Genomic DNA, 9,799 nt, shown 5'->3' with positions numbered 1-9,799 from the left:
CTTGATGACGTATTAGTATATTCAAAAGGAATAAATCAGCATATATATGATCTGGAAAAATTTATGAATATTATAAAAGAACAAGGATTAGTTTTATCAGAAAAGAAAATGAAAATTTTTATAACTAAAGTAAGATTTTAGGATATGAAATTTATCAGGAAACTATAGTACCTATCAAAAGAGCCATTGAATTTGCCGATAAATTTTCAAATGAAATAATTGACAAAAAACAGTTGCAAGGATTTTTAGGATGTTTAAATTATGTAGCAGAATTCTTACCTGGAATAAGAGTCACATGCGAATCTCTTTATAAGAGATTAAGAAAAAATCCACCTCCATGGACAGAAGAAATGACTTCTATAATAATAAAAATAAAAAATGCGATAAAAGAAATACCTTGTATAAGTATACTAGATCCATTAGCCAAATTAATTGTAGAAACAGATGCATCAGAATTAGGATATGGAGGAATTCTTAAATAAATACCTCCTAATAGCTCAAAAGAACAAATACTAAAATATCATTCAGAAATTTGGAATCAGGCTCAAAAGAATTATGCAACGGTTAAAAAAGAAATACTTGCCATAGTATTACGTGTTTCAAAATTTCAAAAAGATTTATTTAATAAGACATTTATAATAAGAACTGATTGCAAAGCAGGCCCAAGCGTTTTGAAAAATGATATCAAAAATCTAGTTTCAAAACAAATATTTGCAAGATGGCAGGCTATTCTATCATGTTTCGATTTTACCATTTAACATATAAAAGACGAACTAAATTCACTTCCTGGCTTTCTTACTAGAGAATTTTTGCAGGGAAAGAATGGATCAAAAGCCAGCCTCCAGTGAAGATTATGGTCAACCTTTTGACCAAATAAAAGAAAGAAAATTACCAATTACTCCTGTACCAGCAAAAAATTATCATTAAGACTTATGACTATGTCATAGGTTGTAAAAGCATAATCATCATCATCGCCTTCTAAGAGCTCTTTAATTACTACTAATAATAAATTCACATTACTACAACCATCTGATCTTTATAACACTTAACCCTTGAAAGAACAGTTTCCATATTATGAAAAACCTAATCCTATCAGAATATTAGCCATAAAAAAAGAGTGGTTCAAAAAAGATATAAAAACCCTATACAAAACCATTTCCCCAAACACTTTTCATTATATTCCTGTTAACCCACAAAAACCCCAAAAATTTTATGAATTTTTATTAGTAGACACCGGATGCATTGAATTAACACATTATAGAGATCTCAATACCTAACAGCCCATTTGTTAAAAAAAATCATGAAAATATTATCTTTACAAGAGTGGGAATTACCCCCATATCAGTCTAAGAGCTTCTCATTAAAATTTGAACCTCAGAGTTACACTTATTATGACTACCAAGAGGCATAGAATCATACATTATTCCTATCACCAAGTCCCCATTCCTGGTTCATTTGGTTTAGGAAAGGGATATCGCTACAATTTCCCAAATGGTTCTAATCATGGTTCCAAACCTTTGGACCCGTAGAAGCCTTTTTCCCAAAAGAAGCAAGCCTGGCTTATGAATATTTTAAAAGCAATTCATAATTTTTACAAGAATACAAATTTATTTCATTTATAGCAGCCATGGAAATAAGCTGGATTATGACCTGGGAGTATGATTCATCAGCTTATGAAGAATACCCAAGTATACAATACTTAGTAAGAATAATAAAGATAAAATGGTGGAACAAATATGACATAAACTTGCTAAGGAAAGCAGCTATTGACCAATGGTTGTCGACCTCACAAAAGTGTCCAGCAATAAAAGCTTCAAGCACTACTAATGAATAAATAGCCTATAGAAAAGAGACCCAATTCTTAGCTCAGAAGCGACAAATTATGGCAGCTCTAGCGGCAGCAACATCAGAGGAAGATATCCAGAACTCACTACAAGCAATCCAGTCCGTACCACTCGGAGAAGACAAAGAAGACGAAGAAGTCCAATCCAGTCCGGCTCATTATTTTCAAGATTCACAAGACCCTTCTGAAATTTTATAACAATAAGAACAAATAGATGAGCTCAAGATAAAAAGCTCACTTAAACAAAAAAGGAAAATGATCTCTGTAAAAAAAAGCAAAGAGTAAATGTCGGCAAACAGTAAAAGCAAACAGTACATGTCGGCAAAACAGTAAATGTCGGCAAACAGTAAAAGCAAACAATACTATCGGCAAATAGTAACCGAATAGTAATCATTTGAGGTCTATAAATACCAAAGGCCTCATTCATTCCAAGACATCAAAAACTTGAAAGCTCCGAAGCTCTCTCTACTTCTATATCTTCTTACTTCATAAATTCTCTAAATATTTGTAATCATCTCCAAGATTGTATCAACTTTACAAGCAATAAGAGTACAAGTTCATTTCTGTAAGCTTACTATCTTGTTCTTTCTTTTCTTATAATTTATTTATTCTCCTAGTTATTATTTCTATTCTTATAACATGAAAGAGTTTCAAAAAAGGCTTATTTCTTTGAAGCTTGTTAGAAGACAAATGAAAATAAGAATGATGGCAATAGCAATGAAAATAAGAAGGTTAACAACTGAATATTCAGAATTAATAGTAGAAATAAAGAAGATAAACATGAAAATAGTCAGAACCAAAAAGTTGCTACAACATATTAAACACATGAAATCAATAAAAAATGTTAAGAAAAGTATTAAGAATAAACGTATTCATCATGTTAGAAGAATGCATTATCTTCATAGACAAAGTATGATCGCTTTGCAAGAGATATAGTCACGAATACAAGTAGTAAACGTCCAAATGATGCAACATTTACAAGCAGTACCACCTGAACCTTTACCTGAGCCTTTACAAGATTCTTAACAAGTGGTATATATATATATATATACAACCCTAAAAATAAACCAACAGAAAAATATAAATCGTGTTTCTCTAAGTCGACCTGTAAGAGGGACAAAACATAATATGACAAGATGGAGAATCTATACACATATATAAACATAAACCAAATACAAAAACCAAGTCCCAAGATAGTTCTTCGCTTTCAAGAGTCTCCAAAATGCACAGTATGGTGCCTCGCGTCCTACATTTGAAAACCACAATATATGTATGTAATGAGAATCGGGGGTTCTCAGTATGGTAAAGGTGCCCACGTACATAAGATAAAAGGTCCCGGGAAAGCCAAAGGCAGTCCTAGAACTTCGACACTCAGATTTAGATCTTAATGTTTATAAATTGAAAACCATAAATAGGGTAGGTTATCTAAGGTTCTTATTTCTAATTCCTTTCTAAGTTAAACCCTAATTTCCACCTTCCTCCAATCCTCCAAAACTCCGGTGCACAAACAAGCAATACAGATAAAGCAAATACAAGTAGGATACAGATACAACATATAGCAAATATAGCAGGTAAGCATAATAATGACATAGGCAAGCCCAATTAATGCACAATCAAACAAAACACACATATGCATATGATGTATGTCTGTCCTATGGCTGATGAGTATCAACTGTCTGTTATAAAGCCAACCCGACATGTCCGGTAGCTGACCCGGACATCGTCCTCTTAAAAACTGGGAGCCTTGAAAGAAAAGGGGTATGACGAAAACAAAATCGAAGGTACAATGCTCACGAGAAACAGAAAGATAGAAAACTTATATAGAAAATCAGAAGACAGATATATAAAAAAATAGAGTACCAACTGACAGTTATATAATCAAGATCTAGACTCGACCTGCGAAACGAAGGTTGGCTAGAATATATATATATACAACCCCGAAAATAAACCAACAGAAAAATATAAATCGTGTTTCTCCAAGTCGACCTCTAAGAAAGACAAAACTTAATATATACAAGATGGAGAATCTATAGACATATATAAACATAAACCAAGTACAAAAACCAAGTCCCAAGATAGTTCTTTGCTTTCAAGAGTCTCCAAAATGCTCATTATGGTGCCTCGCGTCCTGCATCTGAAAACCACAATATATGTATGGAATGAGAATCGTGAGTTCTCAGCATGATAAAGGTGCCCACGTATGTTAGATATAAGGTCCCAGGAAAGACAAAGGCAGTCTTAGAACTCCGATACTCAGATTTAAATCTTAAAGTTTATAAATTGAAAACCATAAATAGGGTAGGTTATCTAAGGTTCTTATTTCTAATTCCTTTCTAACTTAAGCCCTAATTTCCACCTTCTTCTAGTCCTCCAAAACTTCGGTTCACAAACAAGCAATATAGAAAAAATAAACACAAGTAGGATACAGATACTGCATGTAGCAAATATAGCAGGTAAGCATAATAATCACATAGGCAAGCCCAATTAATGCACAATCAAACAAAACACACATATGGATATGATGTATTTCTGTCCTATGGCTGATGAGTATCAACTGTCGAGTACAAAGCCAACTCGACACGTCCGGTACAACACCATGATCCTCACCTGGTGAGGGGTATACCACCACGATCCCCACCATCTGTGGGCGGTAAACCACCTCGATCCCTACAAACGTTTTGAATTGAAAAATAGCACACATGCGGGCGGTAAATAACCACGATCCCCACAAAACAATTCTCTTTAAAATCTGGTGGGCGGTAAATAACCACGAACCCCACAAAACAATTTCAAATCAAGTTCATTCATATAACCTCAGCATGCAGCACTTCATAATCAAACTCAACTCTCATCATTTTTCTTTTTCATCTCTTTCCCGAACATGGGAATAACGCCACTACCTCTTACCCGGTCACACATATCTCATTAACTTGATAAATCAAATTCAAACATAATACTTTTCTCGATAAAACTCAAAACTTAAACATTTCAACAATTAGACTAAAAAATCAATCCTCAACATCCTCCATTCCTTATTATCGCACCTCTCATATCGTTCATCAACAATTCATACTCAAAACACAATTCATTCTTTTCTAAATAAAGCAAAGTCAAAATATAATCCTTTTCTTAATAACTCAAAATCAAATTATAAAATCCTTAAAAATCCAAATCTTTCTAAATAACCACTTCAAACGAAGCCTCCTATTTTCATAAAATTTTTAGGAGCATCTCCTCTAAAACTTGGACTTCTGCCACCTTTCAAGGGTACCAACCAAACCACCTTTCAAACCCTTTTCAAATCATTTCCAATAAGCCAAATGATGAGTGGATAATTTATACGCTTTTTGGCATTGTTTTTACATAGTTTTTAGTATGATTTAGTTAGTTTTTAGCATATTTTATTAGTTTTTAAATAAAAATCATATTTCTGGACTTTACTATGAGTTTGTGTATTTTTCTGTGATTTCATGTAATTTCTGGCTGAAATTGAGGGACTTGAGCAAAAATCTGATTCAAAGGCTGAAGAAGGACTGCAGATGCTGTTGGATTCTGACCTCCCTGCACTCAAAGTAGATTTTTTGGAGCTACAAGAGTCCAAATGGCGCGCTCTCAATTGCTTTGAAAAGTAGACATCCAGGGCTTTTGAGCAATATATAATAGTTCATACTTTGCCCGAGTTTAGATGACGCATACTGGCATTTAACGCCAACTCTCTGCCCTATTCTGGAGTTAAACGCCAGAAACAGTTTACAAACTGGCATTTAACTCCAAGGAAGACCTCTACACGTGGAAGCTTCAATGCTCAGCCCAAGCACACACCAAGTGGGCCCGGAAGTGGATTTCTGCATCAGTTACTTATTTCTGTAACCTTAGTAACTAAGTTAGTATAAATAGAACTTTTTACTATTGTATTTGGAGCTGATCTCGGGAACACATTATGTAACTTTTACATTCTGAGACCTCCATGGGAGGCTGGCCACTCATCCATGTCTACCCTATTTTCACTTATGTATTTTCAACGGTAGAGTTTCTACACACCATAGATTAAGGTGTGGCGCTCTGCTGTTCCTCATGAATTAATGCAAAGTACTATTAGAATCTTCGTGGTATAAGTTAGAACCCATGGATGGCCATTCCTGTGATCCGGAAAGTCTAAACCTTGTCTGTGGTATTCCGAGTAGGATCTGGGAAGGGATGGCTGTGACGAGCTTCAAACTCGCGAGTGCTGGGCGTAGTGACAGACGCAAAAGGATTACTAAATCCTATTCCAGTATGATCGAGAACCGACAGATGATTAGCCGTGCGGTGACAGCGCATTTTGGACCATTTTCACTGAGAGGACGGGATGTAGCCATTGACAACGGTGATGCTCAACATACAGCTTGCCATGGAAAGGAGTATGAAAGATTGGATGAAGGCAGTAGGAAAGCAGAGATTCAGAAGGAACTAAACATCTCCATACGCTTATCTGAAATTCTCACCAATGAATTACATAAGTATCTCTATTCTATCTTACGTTTTATTTGTATTTTAATTATTAAAACTCTCTAACCATTTGAATCTGCCTGACTGAGATTTACAAGGTGACCATAGCTTGCTTCAAGCCGACAATCTCCATGGGATCGACCCTTACTCACGTAAGGTTTATTACTTGGACGACCCAGTGCACTTGCTGGTTAGTTGTGCGAGATTGTGAAGAAGAACTAAGATTAAGAACGTGCGTATTAAGTTTTTAGCGCCGTTACCAAAGAATGAACGATTACGATTTCGTGCACCAAATTTTTGGCGCCGTTGCCGAGGATTGTTCGAGTTTGGACAACTGACGGTTCATCTTGTTGCTCAGATTAGGTAATTTTATTTTAATTTTAAGCTTTTTATTTCTTATTTTTGAAAAATACAAAAAAAATTTCTTCTTTTTCGTTCTTCCCAAAATAATTTTTGAAAAAATACAAAAAAAAATTTAATAAAATCATAAAAACAAAAAATTTGATGTCTCTTGTTTGAGTCTTGTGTCAATTTTTAAGTTTGGTGTCAATTGCATATTTTTAATTTTCACTAAAAAAATTTTCGAAAAAAAAATTCATGCATGGTGTTCATCATATTCTTCAAGTTGTTCTTGATGATTTCCCTTGTTTGATCTTTGCATTTTCATGTTTTGCATCTTTTCTTGTTTCTCATATGCATTTTTAATTTGTTAGTATCTCAACATTAAAAATTTCTAAGTTTGGTGTCTTGCATGTGTGTCTTCTCTTAAAAATTTTCAAAAATAAGTTCTTGGTGTTCATCTTGATATTCAAAGTGTTCTTGGTGTTCATCTTGACATTCAAAGTGTTCTTGCATATTTTTCTTGTTTTGATTCATAATTTTTATGTCTTGTGTCTTTTATTGTTTTTCTCTTTCTTCATTAGAAATTCAAAAATAAAAAAAAAATATCTTTCCCTTTTTCTCTCATAAATTTTCGAAAATTTGGTTTGACTTAGTCAAAAAGTTTTTAAAATTTAATTGTTTCTTATGAATCAAGTCAAATTTTCAATTTAAAAATTCTATCTTTTTCAAATCTTTTTCAAAAATCAAATCTTTTTTTCTTTCATATTGTCGAAAATTTCAAATTGATTTTCAAAATTTTTTTTCTTATTTTTATCTCATATTTTCGAAATTAATACTAACTTTTAATATTTTGATTCAAAAATCTCAAGTTGTTACTTGCCTATTAAGAAAGGTTCATTCTTTAAATTTTAAAATCCTATCTTTTAGTTTCTTGTTAGTCAAGTAATCAACTTTAATTTTCAAAAATCAAATCTTTTTAATTTTCTTTTTAAATCTTTTTCAAATCAAATTTCAATCATATCTTTTTCAAAATCAATTTCAAAATCTTTCTTAACTTCTCACCCTTTCAAATTTGATTTTCAAATCTTTTTTCAATTAACCACTTAACTTTTTGTTTGATTTTAAAAGTTCACTATTTCAATCATATCATCTTTTTCAAATTAATCCTATCTTTTTGTTTAATTCTTATCTTTTTCAAAACCACCTAATTACTTTTCTCTCTCTTGTTTTCGAAAATCACTAACCTCTTTTTCAAAATTTCTTTTTAATTAACTAATTGTTTTAAAATTTAATTTAATTTAATTTCGTTTTTCTTCTTAAAATTTTCGAATTCTAACTTTAATTTTTATTTTTATTTTGTTTAATTTTTGAACTCTCCCCCTCATCTCTTTTTAATTATTTTATTTATCTACTAACACTTCTCTTCTTCTTAAAAATTCGAACCCTCCCCCTCTTTCTGTGTTCGAATTATTTTTCTTCTTTTCTACTCACATAAAGGAACATCTCTACTGTGGCAAAGAGGATCCCTATTATTTTCTGTTCTCTTCTTTTTCATATGAGCAGGAACAAGGATAAGAACATTCTTGTTGAAGCTGATTCTGAACCTGAAAGGACTCTGAAGAGGAAGCTAAGGGAAGCTAAAGCATAACTCTCTGGAGAAAATCTGACAGAAATTTTCGGAAAAGAAGGAGACATGGCCGAAAATAAAAATAATGGTGGAGATGCAAGGAGGATGCTTGGTGACTTTACTGCACCAAATTCCAACTTACATGGAAGAAGCATCTCAATCCCTACTATTGGAGCAAACAATTTTGAGCTAAAGCCTCAATTAGTTTCTCTGATGCAACAGAATTGCAAGCTTCATGGACTTCCATCAGAAGATCCTTTCAGTTCTTAACTGAATTCTTGCAAATCTGTGATACTGTTAAGACCAATGGGGTTGATCCCGAGGTCTACAGGCTTATGCTTTTCCCGTTTGCTATAAGAGACAGAGCTAGAATATGGTTGGACTCTCAACCTAAAGATAGCCTGAACTCTTGGGATAAGCTGGTCACGGCTTTCTTAGCCAAGTTCTTTCCTCCTCAAAAGCTTAGAAAGCTTAGAGTGGATGTTCAAACTCTCAAACAGAAAGAAGGTGAATCCCTCTATGAAGCTTGGGAGAGATACAAGCAACTGACCAAAAAGTGTCCTTCTGACATGCTTTCAAAATGGACCATCCTGGATATATTCTATGATGGTCTGTCTGAATTATCAAAGATGTCATTGGACCATTCTGCAGGTGGATCCATTCACCTAAAGAAAACACCTGCAGAAGCTTAGAAACTCATTGACATGGTTGCAAATAACCAGTTCATGTACACTTCTGAAAGGAATCCTATGAGTAATAGGACGCCTCAGAGGAAGGGAGTTCTTGAAATTGATACTCTGAATGCCATATTGGCTCAGAACAAAATATTGACTCAGCAAGTCAATATGATTTCTCAGAGTCTGAATGGATTACAAGCTACATCCAACAGTACTAAAGAGGCATCTTCTGAAGAAGAAGCTTATGATCCTGAGAACCCTGCAATGGCAGAGGTGAATTACATGGGTGAACCCTATGGAAACACCTATAATCCCTCATGGAGAAATCATCCAAATTTCTCATGGAAGGATCAACAAAAGCCTCAACAAGGCTTTAATAATGGTGAAAGAAACATGTTTAGCAATAGCAAGCCTTTTCCATCATCTACTCAGCAACAGACAGAGAATTCTGAGCAAAATCCATCTAGCTTAGCAAATATAGTCTCTGATCTATCTAAGGCCACTCTAAGTTTCATGAATGAAACAAGATCCTCCATTAGAAATTTGGAGGCACAAGTGGGCCAGCTGAGTAAAAGAGTCACTGAAACTCCTCTTAGTACTCTCCCAAGCAATACAGAAGAAAATCCAAAGAGAGTGTGCAAGGCCATTGATTTGACCATCATGGCCGAACCCAGAAAGGAAGAGAAGGACATGAATCCTAGTGAGGAAGACCTCCTGGGACGTTCACTGACCAATAAGGAGTTTCCCTTTGAGGAACCAAAGGAATCCGAGGCTCATCTAGAGACCATAGAGATTCCATTGAACCTCCTTTTACCATTCATG

At 34.0% G+C, this 9,799-nt stretch overlaps 1 non-coding gene across 1 annotated transcript; it reads right to left on the bottom strand.

Moving 5' to 3' along the window:
- Positions 1 to 8,767: 8,767 nt before the first annotated feature.
- On the bottom strand, positions 8,768 to 8,875 carry LOC112773993 (small nucleolar RNA R71). Its single transcript, XR_003188509.1, has one exon. It is a non-coding gene; the product is annotated as a small nucleolar RNA R71 (small nucleolar RNA).
- Between the last annotated feature and the right edge of the window lie 924 nt (positions 8,876 to 9,799).

The sequence above is a fragment of the Arachis hypogaea genome, chromosome 18 (genome assembly GCF_003086295.3).
Source record: "Arachis hypogaea cultivar Tifrunner chromosome 18, arahy.Tifrunner.gnm2.J5K5, whole genome shotgun sequence".
In the NCBI taxonomy this organism is placed as follows: Eukaryota; Viridiplantae; Streptophyta; class Magnoliopsida; order Fabales; family Fabaceae; genus Arachis; species Arachis hypogaea.
Note: the sequence above shows the minus strand (reverse complement) of the source record. Positions and strands in the feature narration are given on the sequence as shown.